The sequence below is a fragment of the Eptatretus burgeri genome, chromosome 9, assembly GCF_056783735.1.
Source record: "Eptatretus burgeri isolate ZD-2024b chromosome 9, Ebu_testis_v1, whole genome shotgun sequence".
Classification (NCBI taxonomy): domain Eukaryota; kingdom Metazoa; phylum Chordata; class Myxini; order Myxiniformes; family Myxinidae; genus Eptatretus; species Eptatretus burgeri.
Genome location: NC_140969.1, coordinates 9,202,084 through 9,207,083, shown reverse-complemented (window position 1 = coordinate 9,207,083; position 5,000 = coordinate 9,202,084). Strand labels below are relative to the sequence as shown.

Genomic DNA, 5,000 nt, shown 5'->3' with positions numbered 1-5,000 from the left:
CAACGCCATATACAATATATCTAACATATGATTTTAAGGTTTTGTTTGTTTGTTTGTCTGCACATGCTAATCTCCTGAAAGGTGAAAGATAGGAGCTAACCACTGAAACAAAAAATGTCGGGATGAGCCCCGGGAAGGTTATAGGCTATGTGGCAAGGCCCCTCGGCCGGGGGGGGGGGGTAAGGGAGTGTGTTTCCCCCTCACCAACCCCCTTAGCCTGTGACTGCCATGGCTCAATAGGGAACTGATACTGTGCTCGCGTCAGACATATGTATAGAAGATTAAATTCATTCAAAAAGAACCCGGGCAGTGCCGGGTGCATTCACCTCATGTGTGTGTGTATGTGTATATGTGTGTATATATATATATATATATATATATATATATATATATATATATATATATATATATATATATATATATATATATATATATATATACAGTCGTGCGCCACTTAACGATCGGGTTACGTTCTGAGAAACGCGTCGTTAAGCGACGTCGTCGTTGTGCGAACATCATTTTTTTTTTCGTTTTCGAACATCGTACTTACACAAACCTAGACACCTACGCTATATGGTGTAGCCTATTGCTCCTCGGATACAAACCTATACAGCATGTAACTGTGCTGTAAATGATTGTACATAATAAGTAGACTGTTGTAGTTCTTTTGTCGTGCTTTTGTTGCTTGTATAATTGCATACGTGTTTTGCCTTATTTAATTGCAGACGTGTTTCATTATAATATATGTCCTTGTGTGAATGTAAACCTGCTCGTTGCGTCCATTCCCTCATTGACAGAACATTTCGTGTGTTGGGAGTTGGGAAGCCGTTGGTTTGCCGTAATAGGGGGACCTTTGGACCGACGGTTCTCGGCGATTAGGCCATTAATTTTTGATTGCTGCTAACACTCTTGCTTCCCATGTTCCACTGCACCTCGGACACCACAAATACTGTCGGCAATTGTAACACACATCCAAGAGAGACGGAAGACATGTTCGATTTACCTTTGTGCTGTTCATGACAGCCATCGGTGTTGTTAGCAGCAGCTTACAATCTCCTCTCACATCGATTATAGAAAGGTGAATAATTAGCGTTTGGATTTTATAAATATGTAATCATTGCATCGATGTTATAATTTACAAATGAAGAAACGAGCACCTGTCAATTGTGATATATATTTTCGGAACAGTGCGATTGTTTTAACAACATACAAAGCTTCAGTAAAAACTAATATGTGTTTTAATGTCGACTAAGAACAACGATTTATTTGTGGAATTCTTCAATTCAAAGGTAATTTACTTGCTAGTAGGTAAACGTGCAAACATTGGTTCAGTTTGAAAACCGATTTCCTTGAATCCCGATTTAGCACTATCCTGTTTTTTTCGCGATGACATTTTATGGACCTCAACGATCGCATTATAACAGGGCCACACTGTCGTTTATTATCATTATGAGGTATTATGTACTGTACAGTGTGCATAATTGTATGTGCTATTGTTATACGAGGCTACATCACTCGGCGATAGGAATTTTTCAGTTACATCTTTTTTTTCAGAGCTGGCAGATCCGTCGTATATGCGATCCGTCGTTGCCCGGAACGTTGTTAAGCGGCGCTTGACTGTGTGTATATATATATATATATATATATATATATATATATATATATATATATATATATATATATATATATATATATATATTGTTGCGGTTGAGGAAATTTGCAAACCACCATTCAGGTCCCGTAGGTGAGATATCTCTAAGTACATGTGTAGTTAGCCCCAAACCCGTTGTTTAGAGGGAATAAATGTGATTCATTCGGGCTGTGACCCTTTGAGATAGCCGTTTTTCTGTTCTATCTTTATTTTGAACCAACCACGTCTCAACCGCCATCACACAACAACCACCAACCACAACGCCACTTCACAACAACAACGCCAACAGCCACGATCTTTACCTTCACAACTCGCTTCCGCAAACCGCATCACCGCCATTCCAAACGGCACCATGGCCATAAACCACCACCATCAACCCTCCACCACCTTCACCTCTCCTCCTTCTGCCGCCATTCCCACACCACATGTGAACGCCGAGCGTCAGGCTGTCCTGGGCTCGTACGGGACGCGCGCCGAGCCGCGAGTGCAAAATGTGGCCTTTCTGAGGAGAATTCGGATCAGGAATGCTACATGCCCACTTCTGATCCGTCCAATCAGCAAGCGCGGGGCGGTTTGGCCCCACCTCCATGCGCGTCGGTGTAGAATCGAGATATGCAAATTCGAGGATCAGGGGAGACTCACGACCCTTTTTCTCCGTCCAATGGGCGAGCGTGGCTCCACCCCCGAGCTCGTTCTGATCCAGAAATTTGCATATGGGTTCTCCTGCCAGCCTATAAAGCGCCGAGCGCGGGGCGAATCTCGGCAGAACTGGTTTTGGAAGAGAGGAGAGTCAGTTTTGGAGAGCAGAGTGTGGCAGCGGCAGAGTCGGTTTGAGAGGGTCGGTTTGAGCGGGTCGGTTTGAGCGGAGTCGGCCTTGGAAGGGCGAAGAGAGTTTTGGGGCAGAGTCGGGTTGGAGCGTGGAGTGGAGTCGGGAGGCGAGGGCGTACAGGTGGTTTGCTGCAGTCGGCTGAGGAGAATGAGGGAAGAGACCGAATAGCTCAGGTCCGAGGCAAGGAAGACGGCGGTCGGCGACGAGCTCTCAGTGGAATCGCTCGTCGCAGGACCCAAGCAAGCCAGCTATCCTCTTTCCCCAGAGCATCAACAATTCCCCCCCTTTTTCCCCCCGCGCTGAGATAGTGCGAAAAGGGGGCCCCATTCCCACCCCACTCCAAGCAGTGCCAACGAAACCCGCGAAGGAGCACGAAGTCGGGGCACCGCCGCGCCGCCACATTTGCGGCTCATCACAAAGACACGGGTAGGATCCACCAGGTCTCGCGGACCTGACCGCTCTTTCAGGTCCCGCGCAAATATTGGCCCACAGGCCCCGTCTGCCCCCTTGTCTTTGAGGGTGGCCCTTTTCTTTTGCTTTTGAGTAAATGTGTTGTTGGCACCGTCTGTAAAGTAAAACTGTGTAAGTGTTGCTGTGTGCACACGTAGTCGGTTGTAGATCTGCATCGTTGTGTTTCTTTTGTTGCAATTGCTGTAGGTGCACAATTGTTGTAATTGTATATGTGTGCTATCTGTGTGCCGTGGAATAAAGGTGCATCATGTTGAACTGTTTTCCCGTTTCGCTTCGTCTTTTCTTTAATTGAATCTCCATCTTGATTCACGTAAAGGGTTGGTAGTGGGCTTAATACGCCCGATAATTAATCGGAACTGTCGAGGCCGACGATAACGCCGCTTGGTTATCCTGATAGTATGGAACGGGTCACTTAAGTGGCCCGTGTCCAGAGTCGACCTGCGGCGAGGTGCGATCGCCCGGTCTACCCTCCGCGTGGGTACTTAGGTAGGTCGAGTTTGGCGAACAACCCTATCCCACGCGGGGGCCGATTGGCACGATCGTGGTGAGGCCGAAAGGCTCACCCGTGACTAGCTCCCGGCGTTGGTCCGAGAGGGTCACGACAGAATTGTCCGTCTGGTGGGCGACGTGCCGCGATTCGAGTTACGTGGCCGTTCGCACGTCGACGGGCGCGAATTCGCAACAATATATATATATATATATATATATATATATATATATATATATATATATATATATATATATATATATATATATATATATATATATGACCGTTTTTACAGCCATTTTTCCCTGCTGTGCAGGGGTTAGGCTTTTTCTTGAGGCAATGTTTTTTTTATGGCCGGATGCCCTTCCTGACGCCAACCCTGGTCGCCTCTTACGACACACAGGGATATGGTATACCTATTCTAACCGGGACTAGTACACTGGTACTCACTTCGCCGACCTCAGACGCCGACTGACCTTCGTCAACCCCCTGGTGTTAATTCAGCAGCCAACGGGTCTTGAACTTAGGACCCTGGGATTCCAAGCCGCCACCCTAACCACTAAGCCAACACCAGGCTATATATATATATATATATATATATATATATATATATATATATATATATATATATATATATATATATATATATATATATATATATATATATATATATATATATATATATATATATCAGGAGATGTGGGCTAGTGAGGAGAGGGATTACACTGGAGATTACTTGCTGTCTGGGTGCATCGGGGATGCAATTGCTTGTCCCCATCGCATCACATCGCCACTGCCCATCTTCCCCATCTATTTTCCTCCACAATTTCTGACTTATCTGGGCTGTGTGTGGTGAGGGAGAAAGGAAAAGGCTGCTTTTCTTTTCTCCATACCTTACTTTTATTTTACTTGAAAGTTCTTGTTTGATTTTATTTTATTTATTTATTTTTTACATTGTCGAGGTTCGTATGAGAGCTAACACACAACGCACAGAAAGGGGGGCATGAGACAAGAGGAGCGGAGAGGGAAGGACAAAACAGTGGGGAACAGAGACATTAGGAGATCTGTGGAAGGGAGAGGGATGGGGCAGGGAACACGGGGGTATACAAGATGGACATTACAGGGACTTTCAGGAAGGAAAGCGGGGAATTTGAAGGACGTCGGTTCGGGCTGGATCAACGGGGGGAGAAAAGATTGAGGATTTGGATGGGGGAAGATAAGAGGTGGTGGTGAACAGCTGTTTTGAAGGCCTGGAGGGAAGAATGGGATTGAATAGAATGAGGGAGTTTATTCCAAAGGTGGAGAAAAACAGGAATGAAAGAGTGAAGGTGAGCAGTCATTTGTGATTTTGGTGGTTTTACCAGAAGGGGGTTGCTGGTGGACCTTGAGCGCCCTGCAGAAATATGGTGGGGACAAATCCCAGAGAGAGCAGGGGGGTGAGACTGGAGAGGAGACTGTAGAAGACAGAAAGACCACCGACCTGCCTGTAGTGAGAGGCCCCCAGACTCAGACTCATCGCGGGATATGCCAATGATCCTGAATGCCTTGGTTTCCACATTGTG

The 5,000-nt window shown here is 45.9% G+C and overlaps 1 protein-coding gene across 4 annotated transcripts in view; it reads left to right on the top strand.

Annotated features, from left to right (window-relative positions):
- Positions 1 to 5,000, top strand: part of LOC147019495 (synapsin-3-like) — a 152,844-nt gene that overhangs the window by 43,419 nt on the left and 104,425 nt on the right. Inside the window, exon 1 of one of the 4 annotated variants that reach the window (XM_085894039.1) lies at positions 1,157 to 1,289. The exons of the other annotated variants lie outside the window; for them this stretch is intronic. The gene's annotated coding sequence lies outside the window, so the exon portion shown is untranslated. Of the gene's footprint in view, positions 1 to 1,156; positions 1,290 to 5,000 lie in introns of those variants that run through there. 4 annotated transcript variants of the gene reach the window in all.